Here is a 25,382-nt window from a genome sequence, read left to right on the forward strand (position 1 = left end):
TTAACAAGGACACCTCTGAGTGATGCCAATCTCACATTCAGGTGTGTGATGTCGGAGACTATTGATGGAGAGAATGGCTGACATATGTACATACCTCCTTGCGTCTTTGTCTTTACCATGTTCCCATGCCCCCCACCTTTTAAACTTTCTCACCCGTCTTTTTGTTTTTCCTCCCCCTTTTCTCTCTTCTCTTGCCTCTTTCTCTTTTCTTACTACCTATATGAACCTCTTGGATTGTTTACCTTATCCTAAAATCGCACAACTGTTCCGGGCATTCATTGTAATTTGTTTCCTGCTAGTTCCTTCCCACTGAGGAAATGTTGGAATGTTTTACTAAAGGTGCAGGATGTAGGACTGTGTCTTATGAACATCTTGTAATTTGTGCATTACCATATTGTTTCAGAATGTGTACTTTTTTGAATATTGCTGTTATGACATTTTGGATTTTGTCTTTCTCATAAATTAAAGATTTTGTAAAAAAGAAAAATATCCTGTTCTCTTTGTATTGCTTTCTTTGTGAGAAATCCCTGGTGTTCCTGACAGTCCCTCAGCTTTCCTATTAAAAACTTACCACACTAGCCATGAGAGCACAGCGTGATCAGTTCCCTATTGGTGCTAGAAACTCAGTCTGCTCTCCTCCAATGATGAGACTTCTGCTGACATGCCCCTCCTGCACAACCTTTCACTGGGAAGCTCGGTGTGCTGTTGCTTCTCCTCCCTTAGCTCTTATGTAGCTGAGAACAGAGGGAATGTGATCACTTATAAAAAAGAGGAAAAAATTGTATTTATGTTTTTTTTTTTTTTTTTATATATCTATACACAAATGTTTTGCCTTTCATTTATATTTTAAAGTGAATGGGGTTCTTTAAAAGGTGATGGTTACTTTAACTTTGCAAAGAATACCCAATCACATGGAAGCAAAATAAAAAAAACAGCATTTTTACTTGCACATGAATGGATGACAGAATTCATCAGAGCTTCACCTCATTCACTAAACATTGGGGGGGGGGGATTGAAATCGCCCCTGAAGTTGCCAAAAGTAATACAGGAACTACGTCACACCGATTGGAACGCTCCCATTGCCGGCAATAGGCTGCGATTTGACATGCGGTTTGACCTGTCAAAATGCATGTCAAATTGTGCCGATGTGAACAGGGGCTTAAACAAAGTTTTTTTTAACAGTCTATCAGTTTTTTCATCAAGGCAAGAGATAAGAGAAAGAAAATAAAAACATAATCAAACACCACCCAGAATACTAGTCTTTAAAATACTAATCAGCTTTTGAGCTGGTTACCTATCCTGCTAAAAGGTAATTCCACTTTTGCGCAGAAGAATTTGCAAATAAAAAAAACAATATAGTATATACAGTTGCTATACAAGCCAAATTGTGCATGAAAGAAAAGAAAAAGGAGGCGCAAACACAAAATGCATTACCCATGGTCACCGTTTAAAAAATGTTTTAATAAAATGCCAAATGAATACTCACAGACAAGAAGAGTGTGTCTCCCCGTGCCCCCCGCCACGGATTCCCAGTCCTCATGTGTCAGCACTCCATAGAGCACTGGGAATTCGTGGCGGGGGGCACGGGGAGACTATGCCCCCAAGGTTGGGATATTTATAGCAGACACAGAGAGCCACAAGGGAGAAGCAATATAGCAACCTGGAGGCATTCTGTAGACAACTCGGGCGCTAAACGACCACAGAAATGTAATCTCCTACTTGTGTGATTGGCTTACTGATCTTCCCAGAAGTCTTCACTAAGATACAAGTCAGATTTTAGTGATCCTCTGCAACAAAAATGTCACTTCAGATGTGATACTCCCAAAGGGTTAATCACGCCTAAAAGAATGCAGACCCTGCAGCTTTCCTCATTAGAACACTGCAATAATATTTTATTAATAAAAAAAGCAATGCCCTTTAAGTGGCATTATGCTCATGATACCTTATTGTAATGACATCATTTCTTTGTATTTATCCCCTGATTATTATTCACACAAATATTTTATTACAGTGGGGAGTATTTTGCAAGGAGAAATGGAATACAGACGTTTCACTGCAGCAAATGGATATTGTATACAAAGTCAAGAACAGCTGAGAGTCCAAAAAATGTTTTATAAATGTGTCTGTTCAGCAAGATAATATAAAACAACCAACAGATTTGGTTGTAAAATGTGTATAAAAATACCTCTTCCTCAGGCTACAAAACACATAAGAAATAGATACACAAAAGTTTGTAAATAAACAAACAATTGCACTAAGGCTGCATTCACATGTCAGCTTATAATCGCGGGCAGAACCGCCGCGGTTCCGCCCGCGATTCGGAGATTTATTGCAAATCGCGGGACGCCTAGCGTTGCCCGTTGATTTGCAATAGCCCCCCAAACGCCGAGCGATGTTGCCGCGATTTACGCCCGCCGAATCGCGGCAACATCGCGCAAACAAAATCGCGGGACGCAATACGCTCCAAAGAAGCTCTTGTACTTTTTTGGAGGGTATTGCGTCCCGCGATTTTGTTTGCGCGATGTTGCCGCGATTCGGCGGGCGTAAATCGCGGCAACATCGCTCGGCGTTTGGGGGGCTATTGCAAATCAACGGGCAACGCTAGGCGTCCCGCGATTTGCAATAAATCTCCGAATCGCGGGCGGAACCGCGGCTGTTCTGCCCGCGATTATAAGCTGACATGTGAATGCAGCCTAAGGCCCCGTTCACACAGGGGCGATCCGACTTCGGGGGGCGACCTCCAAGGTCGCGGTGCGAGCAGCGCACCGCGACCTCGGAGCGGCCGCCACGGACTTCATAACATTGAAGTCTATGGTGGTCGCCTCCGGGTCGCCCCAAAGAAGCTCCGGACCCTTTTTCTAAGTCGGAGCGACTTGTGTCGCTCCTATTAGAACGGGTCCGCAGCTTCCCTATGGAAGGCGACCTACGGCGACCTGTGAGGCGACCCGGTCGCCTCACAGGTCGCCTTAGTGTGAACGGGGGCTTAAAGTCATTTGCAACAGAAAAAAATGCTGATATAATCTAATCTCATGTAAAAAAAAATATATATATATAAAACACACGAGAAAAAATCCTATTGAAAATAAAAAAGGATAGTCGAATACTGTAATTCCAAAAATAAAAGAAATATATAATGCTAATCTGTAATGAATTAAAAGGGAAAAATAGCAAATAAAAAACAGTATAGCATATACAAATTGCTACACGAGCCATATTGTAACTAAATGTCATTAAAAATAATATTTTCTTTGCTGTCTGCAGTGCTGTAATTTTCTGAAAAATTCAAAGCAATATGGCAACCTGGAGGCGTTCTGTACACAGCTGGTGTGTGGAATGCACCCAGAAATATAGATTCCTACCTGTGTGATTGGCTCACTGTTTTTCCCAGAAGCCTGCACTGAGATACAAGTTAGATTTTAGGCATCCTCTGAAACATAAATTGTATTTTTGATGAGATACACCCAAAGGGTTAATCACATCTACAGGGATGCAAACCCTGCAGTTTTCCTCAGTAGAACACTGCAAGTGTATCAGTTGATTACTAATAAAAAAGTCCCTCCCAATATGTGCTCATGAGACCTTATTCTAATGACATAATGTCTATCCCTAGAATATTATTCACACCAATCTCCTTTTATTGCAATGGGGACAAGTGGAATACAAACTATTCACTGCAACAAAGTTATACAAGTATAACACACATACATTGCTCATCTGTAATGAATTAGGAAGTAATAAAAATGATACAACGTCCTTTGTGGTTGTTAGTGCACATAACCCTTAAATATCAATATTGGACAAACAGCAAAACCATAGAGATATCGAGTTGAATAGATAAAGTTATTTGATGAATCACTGCTAAATAATAAGGTTTTAAAAAGCCATATTTAATGTAACTGTTAATAGCCACAGATGGATGTAACCACAGAATGAACTACAGAAAATGTCTTAAGAGTACAATAGGATCTAATTTTTAGATACAATATTAAGCTGAGTTACATTAAATATAAATATAGAAGGTTTAACAAAATCAGATATTGCATAAAGGTAGGATGCAAAATGGCAGAATCAGCACAATCTTCATGTAAAAGAACACAGTGAACAATGAATACAATGTTAAAAAATAAAGCTGTGTGGAGCATAATGTACCTAAAATAAAAGCCAGCTGCACTGGTAAAATGTAACTTACTGTTCCATGCGAAAAAGTGACAAAGTGCCCAAGAGCAAATTGGCAGCAGCAGTGCGCTGCCAGTCCTGAACAATACTGATTTAAACAGCTAATTGGGCTCCAGAACGGTGGAGTAGAATGGGAATTGGGAGGGCTTAGTGCTGATAGGAAGATGATGGCACCAGAATTGTAGAAGGTGAGGATTATTGGTTGGAGGGTATTAAGGGCAAATGACAGGTGCTGCTGAAATTGAGGCTAGATCAACTATGTCACAAAGTCAGATAATATGACAATGAAGTGGGGGGAAAAAAATATATGAAGGTTGACACAGAAAACTGAATGAGAATGCCAAATCACAGTGTGGGTGAACCAAGTCACAGTGTGGGTGAACCAAGTCACAGTGTGGGTGAACCAAGAGTAAGAGACAGAATGAGAGGGCACTGGAAAAAGTGTGACATGAAATGATATGATCAACTGATTGCATGGAAGATGAAAGAATGGTGTTTGACCAGAAGTGTTGTGGCCAAAGGGGACAAGGAAATCAGTGAGAGATATGGGGGACATGGGTAATGTGACAGTTAAAGGATAACAGTGAAGAACAAATGACAGCATCGGTCATTCTAGCCCAAATCTTTACACCATTTGTATCTCAATTCTGCATTTGTTTAGAAGCCCTGAAGATGGGGGATACTTTTGAACCCCCCAAATGTGTTGGCTGTTTTTTTTTTTTTATTGTCTTTCTGAACGAACAGCAATAATAAATGTTTTTAAACTCCCAATGTATTGATCTGGTGCCCTTTTTTGTACATTGTATACATAGCTTCCAAAACTTGAGGTCCTCCATTTATAGGAGCATTCTGTTTGTCTTTAAGGACAGCGTCACCAGGGCATTTGTGCCCCATAAGAATATATTTGACCTTCTCCAATAATGTCCATTGATGAGTCAAATTCAGCACCTCTGTTACACATTTCAGTACAAATTGATATTTTGACACACATGTGCATGGGAAATAGATAACGAATAGAAAATATTTGAAAAAGAGGCTGTGAGCATCAAGCAGGCTACACATTGAAGGATTAGCAGAGTTAGTGTGTGACTTGTCAAGGTGAATAACACAGAGCATTGGAGCCCAGTAAATGAAACTTCACTAAAAACTAAGTTATGCTAAAGATACGAAGCTAAGCAGGGCAACAACTTCACTGCAGTATACAGAAACTTTGCAAGAAAACCTCAGTAAAATAAAGAGGTGGGCAAATACAAGGCAAATGAGGTTTAATGTTTAAAAATGTAAAGTAATGCACTTGGGAGCTAAAAATATGAACACAAGTTACACATTAGAGGGAAAACCTCTGAGGGAATACGGGATGGAAAAAGATCTGGGGGTCTCAGTAGATGACAGACTAAACAATGGGATGTAATGCCAACCTACAGCAAAGCAAGCAAAAAATTAGCATGCATAAAAAGGCATTTAATTAAGAGATAAAACTATAATCCTGCCACTTTATAAAAAAAAAACTCTGGTTTGGCCACATCTTGAGTATGCCGTCAAGTTCTGGTCACCAATCCTCAAGAAGGATATGCCGGAACTGAAGAGTGTCCAGAGAATGGTGACCAAGCTAAAGGGAATGGAAGAACTCAGTTACGAGGAATGACTACAAGAATTAAACTTATTCTCCCTGGAGAAGTGATGCTTGAAAGGAGATATAATAGCGATATATTAATATCTTAATGGTGATTCTAGTGTAGCTCCCTCCTAGGTAGTTGCAAGAATAGAGAGTATAGTTTATGGGTCTTTCTGCTTACCAGAGAGATTGCCAGGTTAATTTATATTGTTCTCTGCCTACCAGAGAGCAGGATCCATTGGTGGGATCTGCTCATGGTGCTCAGGTGCAGCTCAGCTTGTCTGAAATGTTTCACACTGGTCCAATAGGGAGGCATATTGGACAGTGGGAGGAAACCTGAAAAGTGAGGGCACAGGCATTGTTACAGCCCTGCTGAATGGCAGAGGAAAGTGTATTAGTGCATGCTGGGTGACTGTATGAATGCCAAGGGCACATGTGCTTGAGGTCTTCGGCTGGAGAGCGGGGTCCTGAAGAGGGGGGCAGCTGCCCCTTCACTGTAGGAGTTGCCATGTGGCCTCAGGTGGAGGACTTGAGGGCCTGAAAGTCAGATAGGAGCTGAACCCAGAGTTCCTGCAGAACTGACTGGAAGGGAGACACTGGAAAGGATCTGATTCTGCCTACAGTGAGTACAGATCTGTGTCATGGGGCCTGTCATGTGAGGGTTATCCCTTCAGTGGAAGAGTCAGTGGACGGGTATCAATAAAGGAAATGCTAGAGAGTGTTCTGAAGATAAAGTAGTTGCTTCAAGTCTGCAGCTAGAGAAAGCAATATGAATTAATTCTTCCATATAAGTGGCAGTATGGCTAAAGCAGTTTGTCTGCTTCCACAAATAACCTGGTGAGGCCAAGTGAGAGTTGTCCTTATCTACTGTGAATAGTTCAGTTGGAGTATCCCACTATTGGCTTCTCCCATCCAAGTTCCATAATAAATACAAAACCAAATACCCTGCACTGTTTACTGAGTAACGAGCAAACGGGAGAAAGGATGGATGTGTGAAAAGTCCCTTAGCGACTATCTGCAGGTAATCAGAGGGGAAGTCAACATGCAGCAAGCCCTATGGGAAAAGTGCTACACTAGCATAGGGAGTAAGCTATTCAGTCTCAGGGAGTGTAAAAAGACAAGGGGCCACTTAATAGAACTGGAGGAGAAACAAATTAACCTTGAACTGCGTAGGGTTTTTTTTTTACTGTCAGGGCAGAGAAAATTTTGAATTCCCTTCCACACTTGATGGTGTCAGTGGGAAGTATAGATTGTTTCAAAATAGATAGGCATCTTAGCGAAAACAGTATACAGGGATATGGGAAATAGTATTTGACATGAACACCCACACAGGTTAAACTTGATGGACTGGTGTCTTTATTCAACCTTACCAACTATGTAACTATGCTCTACTAGCCTGAAACCAATGACTGACTACAAAAAGACACTTGGGTCACCCATCTAAATGCTGATTAACAGAAAGGTGTGGGATGTGGAACGGGGGAGCTAACTGCTGCTGCAATTTGCTTACCTAATTTACACACCTTTGGATTTGCAGGCTACCGGGGCACTCTGCAGGTTCCTGCTATCCCCACAGCAAAAAAGGAGCTACCAATGGTGCTCCACTCCCTGTTTACATTTTAAGGAATAGGAGTTGCTTATTTGCAATAAGGGGAACAGAGTTTAAGTAAGCTAGTTGTGGAAAGTCCCACCAGATGTGCAAAAAAGTAACTAGCCACCCTTGTCTCAGTATTGTGCACCATGGTATGGTATGGAACTCTGGCACTGCATTTTCTACCAACTAGTGGGGCACTTGTAACTGTTTTCCTGTAACACTGTTTGTTCCTTAAAATAAAAGAGTGAAAAAAAGGAGAAAAAACACATAAAATTTAGTCACTGTTTCCACATAAGGTAATTTCGGGGACCTGGCAGCTGTTGTAAGTGTGAGCCGACTTAAATAGAACAATAGGTACCTGGAAAGCAAAGACAATCTGCACTTGTCGCCTTGACACTGGCCCTTTATCTCTAGATTAATGATACACACTTGTTCTTTGTATTTGCCGAGCAAGTGTGTGCTCTGCAGTTGTTCAGAATACATCTAAGAAAAATTAGAAGGCTTGCTTTAATTACTTCACTGGTCCTGCTCACGGATACAGAAAAGGATGCCAAATGTTGCATCAGGCCAAAAAAACGTCAGCATGCTCCGTGCCAAAAAATACATTTGCCTTTTTGGGTGCAGGTCAGCAGCTCTATTTTTTGTTCTCTGACATTCCAATGGATTGCTAACTAGTGACTTAGCAAGCAGCCAAGGCACAATGAAGAATAATAGCTTCCTTGACCTGGAACCAAAACAGCGGTCTTAACTGTCATTTTTATTGTGTTTAAATAGGCCTGCCACCTATGATTCCTTAATCAGCTTACAATATCTTAAGTAGATTTAATTTTGTTTCCTTTGTGATTTTTGCTTTTTTTTTTGTAGCATTACATGTAAACTAATATAATCAATGTGTTTTTTTTTTTTTCTGGCACAAAGGCTTTTTTGTAATGTGTCTCCTCATTACAGATGTTATGGGTCAGTGTGTAGCATATTAAAGAAAATCGGATAGCTTCAAGTTCACATGAGAAAGCATCAGGTGCTTTTAGTCAAAGATATAAAAAAAAATCATCAGCACAAAAAGACCCTTTCATCTCAAAGTGAAAGCAGATCTCTCTAAAATGATTTCAATGAATTACTTTAAAAACATAGAAAATGCCTGACTGCATAAGTATAAACACCCACCAAGTCAGTTTTTAGTAGAAGCACCTTTGGCAGCAATTAAGTATAAGGTCTCTATTAGCTTTTCTAGACTATGCAATTGTTGCTCGTTCTTCTTAGCAAAACTATTTAAACTCAGTCAGGATGTATGAAGTTGGTGAGTGCTATTTCTAGTGCTAGTTACACAATCTCTATTGGACTGAGATGTAGACTCTGACTCGGTCCATTAAACATAGCTTATCTATTGGATTGAGATGTAGACTCTGACCTGGTCCATCCAGCACATCTCTTCTATTGGATTGACATGTAGACCCTGACTCGGTCAGTCCTGCAATCTTATCTATTGGATTGAGATATAGATTCTGATTCAGTCCATCCAGCAAATCTCATCTATTGGATTGAGATGTAGATTCTGATTCGGTCCATCCAGCACATCTTATCTATTGGATTGAGATGTAGATTCTGATTCGGTCCATCCAGCACATCTCATCTATTGGGTTGAGATGTAGACTCTGACTTGGTCAACCCTGCACATATCTATCAGATTGAAATGTAGACTCAGTCCATTCAGCAAATCTCATCTATTGGATTGAGACGTAGACTCTGATTCGGTCCATCCAGCACATCTCATCTATTGGATTGAGATGTAGACTCTGACTTGGCCAACCCTGCACATATCTATCAGATTGAAATGTAGACTATGACTCAGTCCATCCAGCAAATCTCATCTATTGGATTGAGATGTAGACTCTGATTCGGTCCATCCAGCACATCTCATCTATTGGATTGAGATGTAGACTCTGACTCGGTCAATCCTACACATCTCATCTATTGGATTGAGATGTAGACTCTGACTTGGTCAACCCTGCACATATCTATTAGATTGAAATGTAGACTATGACTCAGTCCATCCAGCAAATCTCATCTATTGGATTAAAATGTAGACTCTGACTCGGTTTGTCCAGCATATCTCATTCATTGGACTGAGATGTAGACTCTGACTTGGTCAGTCTTACACATCTCATCTCTCAGATTGAAATGTTGACTTTGACTCGGTCCATCCAGCACATCTCATCTATTGGATTGAGATGTAGATTCTGACTCGGCCAATTCAGCCAATAATTTTTCTTTCCCCTATTAATTCTTGTTTAGTTTGGCTTTATGTTTTGGATCACCATTTTGCTGGATTACAAACCTCTCCTGGCTTGTGTTTTTTAATAACTTTTTAACATAGTTGCTTGTAAAGTCCTTTTGTCTTTATGGTTATTGATATGCCAGAATACTGACTCACCAGAAGCTGGACCTTCCAGATACACAAATATTTATGATACGAGTCTTCACTACACACATTTGACCTTAACATATGTGGCTTTGGAATATAATTGGCATCACTAGTGATGATTTAGGCATGTCATAGTAAGGGGGTGTATACTTAAATAAACAGTTTTTTAATTTGGTACAATTGTAATTACTTAAAATCACTCTGCAGAAATCTCTTTTAGCAATAACTTGAACATTTTTTAGGGGATGATTATTTTTTTACAGGGACTATCATAATGGTTTCTTTATTGTAATTTGCTGTCTAAAAACTTCCTGGAATTTCCTCTGTATACATCTTAGTGATAACTCAGAACTATAACTCTATAATTCATTAATCAAGTGTGTCCTTTAAGATATCAAGTGCCTCCTTTATGATCTGAGAGATAAGCTGGCAATGTGTGTGATCACACATTTAGATCTGCATAATAAATATACTGGTAAGTACAGAATTGATAACTACCTGACTTTTCAGATACAGTAAATATGTGAATAAATATAGTATACTTTCTCTCTCTCTCATATATATATATACCTATATATATAATTTTAAATATTTCATTATTTGGATAATAGCTTATAGGTGGTGAGTGTATCGTCGTTATTTTACATGAGATGGAGAAAAAATGGTCTAGTTTCAAAACAAGAGTGGTAAAGCTACCAAATTCAGATTTGATACTGTTTATATATATAGATATACTGGTTGATATTGATTATGCTGTAATCTGTGTTTTATCTGTTCTGATTAATGGTTAAATAAAATGATAAAAAAAATATAAAGACAAGTATAAAGCAAGCTAAATTACATACCGTTTCGTTTGTAGTTCTCTTCGGTGCACTTTACATGGGACAACAGGAACCTGCAATGTGTGAAAAAGACGCTGCGGTCAGTCAAGGTAAAAAACACCAAATAAATACTGTTTTCAATGCATTTGTGCCCAATAAGAACAACTTCTTCAGAATAGTGCTAGTCTTTGCAGCCACCACAGTACGGTTATAGCACAGATGATCTGCCTCTGCTTCCTGTTTATGAGTATAACCACTTTAACTCTTTGTGAAACAGATGGATTACTCAGAACTGTATCTCCATAATTCACCCTGTAGAAAACATGCCTGGTCAATTATCTCCTCTACCTAAACCCCAAACCTTATAATTAATCCTATACCCCTAACATCCAATCCCTATAACTTATCACTTAAAGCGAGAACTTTACCCATAACAACTTGATTAAAAAATACGTTCTTTAGCAAGTAAAATACATTCCACATTAATAATTACGCTACCAAAATGAGTGTGTGCTGTAAACTGCCTCCAGCATTGCTCCTGTTACTTCTGGCTGGAAGCTGCCATTTTACTGAAGCCCAGGGCCCCTGAACAGCAGTAAATCATAAAGTGGAACTAAATCCATTGATTTAAAGGTTTAAAAAAACAGTTACATTCCTGGAATGCCAGGGTTGCTGTCACATTTGCTTGTGTCCCCAACCAAACTGTCAAACCATCAAATGGCCGGTGTCATAAATGATCACATGTGCAGCACCATTGGAGTTGCAGATCAAACAGAAGCCGCTTCCTTGGGTGTAAAGAATTGAAGGGTTTAATTCCGCTTTAAGGCTGTCAGCCTTCACAAAGTCGGCAGTGCCTAAAATAGAGAGGAACTGAGCATGTGCAGAGCAGGGTAAGACAGTATATTGATGGATTTTTAACAGAATAAGCACTTATTTTTAATATTTTTCATAGGTATACCTGCAAAAGGGGCCTATCGCGACTTCATTTTTTGACTTAAATTTCGACTTTAGGTAAACATGGATCTACCTAAACTCCCAAACCTCTCTGACACACCTATCCTCCAACTCCAGCTTCTCTTGCAGATAATTTTTCTTCACTAGTATCTCCTCTCCTCCACCGAAAATCCCAACTGTCATAACCCCTCTTATGCAAATAACCCCCTAGCCTTATAACTACCCTGCAGTTAACGTGCCCACCTCTTCAACCCTCCCCCCTAACTAAAATCATAACCTCTCCTATAATCCTAACTATCCAACCCCAATAAGTCCCCTTGCTGTTGACATGCCTGTGCAATTACTGCCTCTACAATACATTTTGTCGTTTTAGATAGAGTAGGGAAAAAATAAATCCATGTTATGTTTAGTTTTTGCTGTCTGTGCCCTAAAAATGCAAGAGGAATTTGTAAATAATCTTTTAAGGTAATTTCCCTTACCTTAGGAAAATTCCCCTTTTAGACAGTTATTAACATAACTGATGCCAGCATAGGTACATTTCACTTTACCTCTTGGTCTGGTGACAACCTTATTATTTTGGATTTCTCCTCGCTTTCTGTGATCATGATCACTAAATACAAAGGTGAATCTCCCTAATGGGAACACAGATAAATAAAAGTTTGAGACCCCCTGATGACCTGCACCCTCCATCTCTTTGGGAAAAACAACAACAAAAATGTTTGTGAAATAAATGCACAACAAAAAAAAAGGTGGCATGTGCAATTCACAAACAGGCCTTTCAGCTGGTATAAAAAATTGCCCAGGCTAGCCAAAGCTGTAATGCAAGAAACGCGTAAGGTGATGTGACCTAGTGCCAGTGAAACACCAATGGTGTGGTGCATTCCAAAAGTGTTTTTCTGGCACCACTGGGATGCCACCCCCAGGGGGGCACATCACTGGGAGCTCCTTGTACCAGCCCCAGGCCAGACAAATGCAGCCCTATTCAAATCAGAAAGGCATTAGAACTTAGAGAAAAGTCCTGCCATCAATTGGGGACAAGCCTGGTAAACCAGGTCAGATTCAACCTAGGAGGAAAAGGGTCCCTCCCACAGTTCTCACGATATTACATCAGGAACATAATACCCAGCACCCTCCCAGTCTGAAGGCAGCAGCTTTCTTCCTCCTGACAACTGATAAGAACACATTTTTTTTTTTTTTAGCCCGTGGTGTGTGAACACACTCGAACTAACACCAGGTGAATAAAAAAGTGCACACACGCAAACGTGAGAGCACAAAAAGTGCACAGGGCGTGCGGAAAGTCCACCTCTGAAGAGGACGGACCCCGGCCTTGATACCCCAGGGCGCAAGTCTCCTGACAGGAACTGAGGTACTCACTATGGTCAGCCCACCCCAAGTACTAGGCGGGGCTCCCCCGAAGGGAGACCACATGAGAGAGGGCGAACTAAGCCAGAAGGCCATATCCGCCCCCTACCAAGACTTATAAGGTAGGCCCCAGGACCCACACCCTACTCATTATAAAAAAGTGAGAAAGAAAAAGTGACAAACCACAAAGAAAAAAAAAACAAACACACAAACACAAAGGTGGGGAAAGAGAAGTGGAGAAGTGCTTGAGTGTCAAGGTGCAAGACCCTGACAGGCCCTTCGGCCAGAAATAAAAAACTCCTCTGGTCCTGGCCAAAAGGCCCGTCCCTAGAGGCAGGTGCGAAAAAAGTGTGTGTGGTGCAGTGACCAAGGTGCCAAAAACTCAAGGTGAGCTCCCCCACCAGTGAGAATTATGGCACTCCCGGGCTGTCACCCCAGGGGCACATACACCGCAGGCTTCTTTCGGGACCCGGCCTTTGGCCAGACCAGTGCAGCCCCACCCCAACCAAGAGGCATTAGAACTTAGACGGCTTAGGGAGAGCCTACCTTCAACTGGGGACAAGCCTTTTGCAAGGCCAGATTCAACCCAGGAGGAAAAGGCACTCCCAACACCATCACCATTCCTTACCAATTACATCCGGAGCAGTACTAACCGGTGCGGAACTAACCCGGCTTTCTCACTCCGTTCAAACTGATAGAAACAGATCCCATTCAAATCAGAAGGACCCTTCCAGCTTTCTCTGACAGGACTTACTCCCGGGCCCCCAGTTCCGCCCAGGCCCTCCGGTTTCAGTCAGTCGCTGCCGATACTAACCTTCCAGGCCCATACCACTGATAAGAACAGATACTACATTTGATCTTAGCCAAAAGACAGATAAGCGCAAACCTTTTACACACCCAACTCCTATAACCCCTCTACTGTGAACATATTGACCCCTCTCCACTAGTAGGAGTGATTAAACTGCACACTTACTCAAGGTGATAGCAATGAAAAGGGTGATTGTAAGTAAATGGCTAGGAATGTTCTATATACATGCCAAGACTGGGGCCTGGTTGCAACCACAACCTTGGATATCCTAAATCACTGATGACATGTATAGGAAAATGCATGTACAAATCTGAACATGGCATTTAGGAGAAGCTTACTGTGGCTTAATCTACATTCCTAATTGATAATAGCCTTGGAATTACTATTAATTCTTTGTTATACTCTATGTACTTTACTGTGCAGAGTTAAAAAAACACATGTTTATTTTAGCTAAAGAGACGGAAGCTCCCTCATTGATCAATTTTCCCTACCCTATTTCCCTACCCTTAAGAATTATATTCTTTATAGTCTTGGCTAGTCCTCTTTTTATGCATTATATTGGTTCTTCCCTCTCTACACTCTGTGGTTCATTCTGCTACCTTTTGTTGCCCTAATGATTTTGTACCTTTTTCCTCCCTTTTTATGCTCATGACTAAAAATATATTTTTTTAAGTTAGATTTTAGTTTGTAGTCAGCAGGTGGAGCTTTATAATCCTCTGTTTCCATTACTCTTTTGTTGTAAAAGTAAAAGTTGCTGTGAGCAGAGCTCAATAGCTCAAATTAAAATTGAAACACACCTCCTCCCAGAGAAGATTTAATGAGACACATGATGCCTGAATGGAGATAATGGGGTTGATTTACTAAAACTGGAGAGTGCAAAATCTGGTGCAGCTGTGCATGGTAGCCAATTAGCTTCTAACTTCAGTGTGTTCAATTAAGCTTATACAAAAATAAGACAATGGAAGCCTATTGCTTTCTATGCAAAGCTGCACCAGATTTTGCACTCTCCGGTTTTGGTAAACCAACCTCATTGTTTGCTGCACTGCATCCTTAACAAACCATAGTGCACTGTGAATATACTTTGACATGCAGTAAAGTTTTAAAAACAAAAATTGTTTATAGATAGTAAAACTACTAAAGCACCATTCAAAAATGTATAAACATTAAGTGTCCGTTCACACTACCGCGGCACGACATCGGGGGCGACCTGTGAAGTCGCGTGCACCGCGACTTCGGCGCGACTTGCACGGACTTCACATAATTGAAGTCAGTGCAAGTCGCTCCAATGTCGCCCCGAAGTAGTACAGGAACTATTTTCTAAGTCGGAGCGACTTATTAGAATGGTTCCCGTAGCACAGAATGGACCGCGACATGTCAGGCTGATAAGTCGCCTGACAAGTCGCGGTAGTGTGAACCGGGACTTAAGTGTATGTTTTTGATAGAGTACGTAAATCCCCTGCCAGGCATCTTTTTTTAAATCTATAAATAGCATCCATTGTTAAAGATTTTCAAATTATAATGGCATACAACTGGATGTAAACTGATCTTCCCATAAGAAAATCAGTGACTGAAGAGTTTTCCCTATGATTATTAGATATACTATTACTACTGCTGGGGTAATTGGATACTTCTAGCAGTAGAGGATTCAGTTACCAAACAGTCTACCTAGCCATTTGCAATAACCTCTTTGTTGCCGTGTTACTGCGCTCCATTATTTTTTATGACCTGCCTAATGTGCTTTTTTGCTGCTCACTAAAGTTCCAATAAAGTAACTAATGATCCATTGTTTACATTGATATATATATATATACAGTATCTCACAACAGTGAGTACACCCCTCACATTTTTGAAATATTTAATATATCTTTCCATGTGACAAAGCTGAATAAATGACACTTTGCTACAATGTAAAGTAGTGAGTATACAGTTTGTATAACAGTGTAAATTTGCTGTTCCCTCAAAATAACACATCACACAGCCATTATTGTCTAAACCACTGGCAACAAAAGTGACCTAAGTGACACCCAAAAGTGACACCCCTAAGTCAAAATGTACAAATTGGGCCCAATTAGCCATTTTCCCTCCCCGGTGTCATGTGACTCATAAGGTCTCAGGTGTGAATGGGGAGCAGGCGTGTTAAATTTGGTGTTATCACTCTCACTCTCTCATACTGGTCACTGGAAGTTCAACATGGCATCTCATGGCAAAGAACTCTCTGAGGATCTGAAAAAAAGAATTGTTGCTCTACATAAAGATGGCTAGGATATAAGAAGATTGCCAAGACTGTGAAACTGAGCTGCAGCATGGTGGCCAAGACCATACAGCAGTTTAACAGGACAGGTTCCACTCAGAACAGGCCTCGCCATGGTGGACCAAAGAAGTTGAGTGCACGTGCTCAGTGTCATATCCAGAGATTGTCTTTGGGAAATAGACACATGAGTGCTGCCAGCATTGCTGCAGAGGTTGCACAAGATACCTCATCAAGTTTGCATCTGACTATTTATTGGTCGTTATCACAGTCCTATATATCACCAACCATAATACTTATCTATTTAGCTTATTTATTTATATTTATTAGTTAATTATTTTTTCTAGACACAAAGCACTTTTATTAATATCACTTTTATTAATATCACAAGCTGCTGCACTGCTGAGAATTACACTTCTTGGGCTCCCCTGGGTTACCATTAGCAACGGACAGCAGATACGTGGCATTAAAAGTTCTTGACTCAGACAATAATCAGTCCAGGGGATTTGGTTTTTGCGTTTTATTTAGAACTGGGATGGGAGAAGGGATGAGTGGGATACTCCAACTAGTAACTATGCACAAATCTGAAGACAACTGACTGTAGAATGCGGCAAGGCCACTACTTCACCCTGCCACTGAAGTGAAGTTAAATTGACTGTTCCCGTATTGAATATTCTCTTCAGGGTTAACAACTTGGCACCCCCTTTACTCTCACTGCCTGTGTGCTGACACCCGTCCGCTGACTCTAGCCACTGGGGGGTCCCCTTCCTGGGCAGACCCGTTGGCAAGCTCCCCTGTACTTACAACTGCAACTATACTCTAGGAGGGAGCTACATATTGTATTGAGTATTTATGTACAATTTTCAATTTAGGCAAGCGCTGAAGGTAGCTCCTCTATGAGAGGCTAAATATTTTCACATGAAAAGATATAAACATTTTTTTTTACAAAAATGTGAGGGGTGTACACACACATACACACACATATACAGTGGGGAAAATAATTATGCGATCCCCTGCCCATTTTGTAAGTTTGCCCACTTACAAAGAAATAAAGGGTCTATAATTTCTATCATAGGGTATGTACCATAAATCCAGAAAGAACTCATGATACAAATGTTATAAATTGAGTTGCACTTCAGTGAGTAAGCCTGGTATTATTCCAAAAGTGGAATTTCTGTGATAATATTTGACATTTATAGAAGTCCCTGACTCCCTGTAGATGTGTGAATTTCTATAAAAAAATAATACCAAAAAAAAATGGAAAAAAGGTTTGAAAACCTTGTAAATTAAAACAATTAAAATTAAATTATTGTTTCCCTTTACAGGATACAGGGAAGTATTTGGTTGCTATTCCACAAGTACTCAGATATTAATTACATCCTTTGGTGATGACAGAACACGGGAAATCGCATATATTTTGCAGAATGCAGCCTGGAATATACCCTAGGAAATCAGCAGATTGTAGACTAAAGAATGTTTTTACATACTTATTTACTATGTGTTTTATTAATACAGCTACGATGGAATTTCATTTATATAAAGCCTATTTGGTACAAGTTTATTGTTTAAATTTTCCTATTCGTGTTGCGAAACAAGCTTGTTGTATCTATACCCAGCTTTTTTTTACGTTTTGAAAGGAGAGTGGAAAGGCTAAAACCTCCGACAGGTTTTACCACCATCTGGGGCTCTATTAAAGAGATATCACCTCACTTTCTGCACTGAGGGAAAATTTTACCAGCGAGGAAGTGAGAAATAATCTGCAGAAAACAGACAACAATAAAAAGCTGACAGGGGTTCTAGCCTTCGCACACTAAAGCAGAGCACATTTCGTTTTTTGAGATTCTAGCTTTCCATAGCTACTGTGAGTGAGCCAAGGGCAAGTGTTGTGTTGCTGGCAGGATCACCAGTTAGTAAAAAGTAAAAAAAAACAATGAATACGATTACCACATCTAAGGACTGGTGTAGCACCCTCTAGTGCTAGGAAAGGTATAGGACAAATTGCTTGACTCGTGGTAGTTGCATGAGTCTGCTAATTGTGTCATCGTTCAGATTCAGTTCAGGCTCAGGTCAGGCTGGAAGGCTCTGCAGTCCGGGTATCATTTGCCCCCCCGGTTCTGGAGGTTTCATGGAAACTTCTAGAAGCTAGCTGGCAGGGGTATGGAGACAGGGATCTGAATATTTATGGTAATCTCGCCAATCCCCTGGCAGGGTGGCTGAACCAGCCCATAAATATTGTGCAGCCTGGCCAGCAGGGGAGTCGGGTGAAAGATGGATGGTTGAGGTGCTGCTGTGTAGCTTGGGAGGGGGCCTCAGAGAAAAGGGGTTACGCCTCCAGGGCAGTTGGAGGAAAGTTGAAAGAGGGATCTTCACTGCCCTGAAGTCTACTGCGGAAGGACAGCCTGTAAAACCAGGAAAGGAACCAGCCCAGCAGAAGGCCTAAAAGCAATTCTATTCATAGATGCAGGACAAGGACAGTGTGAGTATTTCTACATCCCCAGGGTCTATAAGAGGGAAGTCAGCTAGATGCAAGTTGTTGGCAAGTCTTCAGTGGAAAGTTTATTTCTTACCCAATCCCTTGCCTTGGGATCAGGTACCGTAGCCAGATGGGCTGGTATTTTTCATTAAGGGGACCGAGAGCTCCTATAAGTTGGGACTTTCTTAAAAAAATCTACTTAGGAGACACCAAACTCCTCAGAGGGGATTACTTTGGTAAAGACTGTTGCTGTTCCAGAGGGAATGAAGTCAAGTAAGCAGTGTGTCAGAGAAGGAAGATATCCTCATTTTGTTGATCTTCAAGTCAAGTTGGGCATCCCATAATCACTTTACCCTATCAAAGTTGAAATCCCTAATAATTCCTAAAAAAATAAGCCCATGGAATGTTTCTTGTGTCTTGATGCAAGTTGGAAAATGTTGGTTGGCTGCGCAGACTATAGGGGGACCCAAAACTTAATGGCTAATCCTAATCCTAAGAGGGTAGCATTACACTGGAAAGCTGTAACATTTTTGTTCTTGGGTTTAGATATAGTTAGAGTCAGACACAGCCTCACAGAGGTTACATAAAAAAATGTGGTACTTAAAATAATAATAAAGACTAATAAAAATCCTGTATAGTATGCACCATAAGTGCACAAGAATCCTTGCAGAACTAATGTGCACCCCCTTTAGTGATGCTTTAACCCCCAACAAACCATCTTCTGGGGTACCTACTCTTCCCCAAGGTAGAGTCTCATGCCTACAACCCAGGCATGAGACTCTACCTTAGGGAAGGGTAGGTACATCAGCAGACCGAAATACAGCAGGCCTGGCATTACTTTAAAGTGGTTGAAAGGGCAGAAGGTTTTTTATCTTAATGCAATCTATGCATTAAGATAAAAAATCTTCTGTGTGTAGCACCCCACTAAACCCCCCTCCCCCCAACACTAACCTGAGCCCCATCTCTTTCCAGCTATGTGCATAAGTGCCTCGGCCATCCAGAACCCTCCCTCCCGATTGGTTGAGACACAGCAGCAGGCGCTATTGGCTCCCGCTGCTGTCAAAGTCAGTTAGCTAAACCCGGAGAAAGATGGTGCGGGGCCAAACAGAGGCTCCATGTCTGAATTGACACACAGAGCTGTGGCTCTGCTCGGGTGCCCCCATAGCAAGCTGCTTGCTCTGGGGGCACTCGACAGGAGGGAGGAGCCAAGAGCTAGGGATCGACCGATTATGGACAAAGCCGATATATCGGAATCAGCGCCAGAGGTTACCAATATTGCCGATATTTCGGAAAGTGCTTGCACCGGAGTGATGCCTGCAGCTAGAGGCATCACCCCAGTACCGGCATCCATAGCCGACGGTCGGCTGTCTTGTAATGACAACCGAAGCGGCTGAGAAGCAGCTCGGCTGTCATTACAAGGAGTGGGAGGGGACGCCCTCCCCCCCCCCCTCCCACCACCTTCCCAGCTCGCCCGGGTCTCCCGTCCCACCGGGAAACCCGGGCAAGCAGCCTGCACGGCCGCCGAAGACCCGTTTAAAGCCCCATTCGGCTCTGATTGGGTCTCCATGCAAAAACCCGGAAGTGATGTCATGACATCACTTCCAGGTACTGGTGCCAGATTTTAAAAAAATGACAGTTTGGCTGTTTTGAATGCTTTTAAGTGCAGAGGAGGGGTCTGGGGTCTTTTAGACCCCCAGATCTCTCCACAAGGGTACCTGTCAAGTAAAAAAAATAAAAAATATTTTTTTTTAAATGTACGAAAATATCGGCCCATATCGGCTGATACCGATACGCGATGACCAAAATATCGGTAACGGCAATGAAACAACGATATCGGTCGATCCCTACCAGGAGCGCCAAAGAGGGACCTGAGAAGAGGAGGATCTGGGCTGCTCTGTGCAAAACCAACTGCACAGAGCAGGTGAAAACAACATGTTTATTATTTTTTAAGAATAAAAAAACGAGACTTTAGTATCACTTTACCCTCACAATGGACTGGAGCACTAGAATGTACTACAATTGAGCATTTTTGCTAGTGCTTGTTGGAGAATAAAAAAGACCTTTTAAGAGTCTGTGATCAAAAATGAATGGCATGTGCCAGCAGCAAATATTCAATATCCCATCTCACATTGTTGCCCAGAGTCAGTATAGAAGGGTGCAAGGTCAACAGTGGCAGCACATGTATCCAATAAAGAAACAGCCAGCATTCCTTAAACATTGCAGTATGTATTAAAAGCATAGGTAGCATATATTTGAAAATCTATGTGGAAGCTACATTGCCCCATCAAGGCCCCTCTGTATAGTGTGAACCCTTTTCTATGCACCAGCATTGGTCTTGGTTTCTGCATTTCTGCATTCTTTTACACATATAATTGAGTTTCTTGTAGTACAAGGACATAGACATAAAGCAGAGCCAATAAAAAACTGCATACCATGTTAAGATACAACACTGAGAGCTGGCTTCCTTAAAATAACATCATACTTTCATTTACAGTCATTATTGCAGACTTATAAGGCAATTAAATTTCAGTGAGTCAGTCTTGCCACGTGTGTTTGTCTAGCCATTTAACAGGCCAAACATTTAGCCAGACACAAGCGAAGCTTGACGTTAACACCCCATTAAGGTGAGCTCGGCACAAACTTTACACCTCCATTGTTCCTGTTTTATTCCAAAACATTTGAACCTGCAGTGGATGGACCAAAATAGACCTGCTGTTCCCAGATTAATTGCTTGGCGTAAAAGAAAAAAATATATATTGCGGCAAAACCCAGGATAGCTCTGTGTACGAAATAGCTTCTGGTTAATTTCATACAGTACTTTACTTAAAGTGTTACTAAACCCGGAACCTCCATTCACTATATCTGGTCTCCAACAGTACACAGAATATGGAATGCAATTATTTTAGTAAATATAAAGGGATAAATACCTTTTCTCATCAGCAATATATAGCAGCCTTGTGACTTCTATCAGTTCCTCGTAAAGCTTGTAGGAGGAGTCATTCTCCCCTGACCCTCTGTCTGGACAGTGCTGATTGGCCCTCCCATGCACCCTCCCAAGAAAAAAAAAAAAAACGCTCTAGCAATATACACAAAACTGAGCATGTGCAGCCTGTCCCCTGGCTCTGCCAATATCAGGTTATTTTTTGGAGACAGTGGAAGATCAGAGAGACATGATCAAACAGCCTTTATACACAATGCAAAGGATTAACCTCTTAGGTTCTACCAAGAGTTTACTGTTTTTACTGTTGTGGGTACAGTAACACTTAAAAACCTGCCAGTATGACAACTTTCATGTCCAACATTGTAAAGTTCTATGCACACTGAAGTACAAATTGCTGCCATTACAGGAGTTTTGCCTGTAGAAGCCGCTCAATAGTATTCTATGTGTCCATGCACATAAGGACAATTACAGGCATGTTTTGGGCTCAACGTTTAGAGGCAGAAAAAAAACCCTTCTGGTTTTTAGTTTTGGATAGGAGCTCTCTGGCAGAAAAAATGCAAAACTCTCCTAATTCTCGCCTAATTCTTCATGGCATGGGTTTAACAAGGTGTTGGAAACATTCCTCAGAGATTTTGGTACACATTGACATGATAGCATCACGCAGTTGCTACAGATTTTTTGGCTGCACATCCATGATGCCAATCTCCCGTCTCACCACACTTCAAAAGGTGTTGTATTGGATTGCGATCTGGTGACTGTGGAAGCCATTGGAGTGCAGTGAACTCATTGTCATCAGAAGATGGGGACACTATAGTCATAAAGGGATGGACATGGTCAGCAACAATAATTAGATAGGCTGTGGCATTTAAACAATACTCAGTTGGTACTAAGGGGTCCAAAGTGTGCCAAGAAAATATCCCCACACCATTACACCATCATTAGCCTGGACCATTGATACAAGGCAGGCTGGATTCATGCTTTCATGTTGTTTATGACAAATTCTGACCTTACCATCTGACTGTCACAGATGAAATCGAGATTTATCAGACCAGGCAACGATTTTCCGATCTTCCATTGTCCAATTTTGGTAAGCCTTTCTATCATCTCGAACCAGTCTGCCCATTCTCCTCTGACCTCTGACATTAACAAGGCATTTTTGTTCACACGACTGCCACTCACTGGATATTTTCTGTTTTTTGGACCATTCTCTGTACACCCTGAAGATGGTTAGGTGTGAAAATCCCAGTAGATCAGTAGTTTTTTTCCTGTTTAGCACCAACAACCATGCCACCTCCAAGGTCACTAAAATCCCTTTTCTTCCCCATTCTGATGCACGGTTTGAACTTCAGCAAGTCATCTTCACCACATCTAGATGCCTAAATACATTGAGTTGCGGCCATATGATTGGCTGATTATCAATTTGTGTTACCCAAAGAAGAATGGTGTGCCGATGGTGTAAAGGTCGAGGGAGTGGAGCTTGTCCCAGCTCCTATAACCACTAGAGAGGAAGGAAGGAGTCCTCCATGCGTGTAGTGTGATGGTGGAAGAGACAACCCCAGTCTGGGTTCCCGCCAGGCCACGCCCCCAGTGCGTTTCGCTCAGCATAGTCTCCTTGTCTATGCTCTGGGGGGCACAACGAAATACGTCAGGGGCGTGACCTGGCAGGAGCCCAGGCTGAAGTTGTCTTTTCCACCATCACACTACATGCATGGATGTGCGGCACTTAAATCAGTCACAAACAAAATGTCTGCTGCGCCCCTCCAGATGGGTATGTTTTCCGTTGAACTTAGAAGCAGATAACCACAGTCTTGCTGCCCTCAAATACTTAGGGAAGTCTACACCACTGCAACCATATAAAAACACACCGAGGGTGCACTGACCTAGTGCATTATCCTGAGACAAATAATTTATTGAATAAAAGCATGGTAAGTATTATACTCACAAAGTTGCAATTGTTAAAAGTGCATCACAGATCTCAGCAAGTTCCATCCAGTTGTATCAACATATACAACAGAAACTGAAGACCCTGTGGGCTGACGCGTTTTGAGGAATTCCACTTGCGTATATGCGCAATGCGCATTTTCGCGTATACGCATTAGCGGAATTTTGCGCACTTTAGTGGAAAGGCGCAAAAACTTATTCTCAGGTTCTTGTTCTGCACAATATGTAAGTGGGCATTTATGCGCATTCACGTGTATTTGCACGATTGAGGCGTAAATTACTCACCAAAAAAGCAGATTTTTCCAATTTTTTTTCTTAATTGAATAATGCACGGCACTTGTTTACACGTATGTGTACATAGACATGTTACAATTAATCACTTCCGGACCGCCCGTCGGCGATTTACTGCGGCAGGGCAACCCTCCTGGGTGAAACGACATAGGTCTACGTCGGTCGTACGCCTGCAGCTAGGGGGCAAGCGCGTGCCGCCGGTTGCACGCTCCTGCCCCCACTCGGCAATGGGGACTCCGATGCACGGGGCAGGTGCCTCCAATTGTCACCTGACACCCGCGATGACTCCCCGCTGAGAGAGAAGAATGGTCAGCTGTTGTAAATACAGCTGATCGTTCTTCTCTCTGCAATGATCACAGAGCTCCTGTGATCCTCCTACATAGGAACACAGGTCTCTGTGATCATTTCACAAGCCAAACCCCCATACAGTTAGAAACACGCCCCTAGGTACACATTTAACCCCTTACCAGTGTCATTATTACAGTAACAGTGCATATTTTTAGCACTGATTACTGTAGTAATGTCACTGGTCCCCCCAAAAGTGTCAAAAATGTCAGTTAGGGGTGCGATCTGTCTGCCGCAATTTCGCAGTCCCGATAAAAAAAAGCAGATCGCTGCCATTACTAGTAAAAAATAAAAAATAAAAATAACATAAGGCCCCTTTCACACATACGGTCCGTTCAGTTCATCAGTTCAGTCACGTCAAAATGTATCAGTTTTCCATCCATTTTTCATCAGTTGTCATCCGTTTTTCGTCAGTTGTTATCCGTTTTTCATCCGTTTTTCATCCGTTTTTGGTCAGTTATCTGTTTTTCATCCGTTGTCATCCGTTTTTAGTCCGATCCATTTTTTTGACGGATGAAAAATAGGGCATTCATCCGTTCAAAAAAACGGACATTGATGGAAGCGGATGAAAACGGATGTTAACTGATGATCATCCGTTGTCATCCGTTTTTACATAGAGATACATTGATGTCCGTTTTTCATCCGTCAACGGATGGATGAAAAACGGACAAACGGACAGCATGTGTGTAAGGGGCCTTAAGCTTTCCCGTAGTTAGTAGACGCGATAACTTTTGCGCAAACCAATCAAAATACCCTTATTGCGATTTTTATTACCAAAAATATGTAGCAGAAAACAAATTGGCCTAAAATGTTAAAAAATTTTGATTTTTACTTTTTTTTTTGGGGGGGGGGGGAATGTTATTTAGCAGAATGTGAAAATTTTTTTTTTTTTTTTTCCAGAATTGTTGCTCTTTATTTTGTTTATATTATTTGGGGTACAGTGTCGCATGACCCTGTTGATTATCAGTTAAAGTAACGCAGTGCAGAATCGCAAAATATGGCCTGGTCATTAAGGGGGCAAATCCTTCATGTCCAGAAGTGGGATAGGCTGTATATATAATATAATAATAATAATATAATATAATATATATAATAGGCTTTTAATTTAGCTCAGTAAAAAAGCTGTACTGAGCTTTTTCAAGCTGCAGTGTGCAAGAGACGGAAAATGTAAATAAGCATTGGTCTACACAGGTGCAATGTTAGTATATCCATTTCTTCATATTTCCAGCTATTTCTCTACACTTTATTTGGAGAGAGCACAGCAGAGTCATGAACACAGCGCACTATAAACCCGCCCGGGTAAACAAGCTGACTTCAATATATTTCCATCCTGCTGTGCAAACGACAGTACATTATCCAGTTACAAATAAATGCAGAACTGCTATACTTCT

Source organism: Pelophylax lessonae, assembly GCF_965119305.1.
Source record: "Pelophylax lessonae genome assembly, chromosome: 9".
NCBI classification, from domain to species: domain Eukaryota; kingdom Metazoa; phylum Chordata; class Amphibia; order Anura; family Ranidae; genus Pelophylax; species Pelophylax lessonae.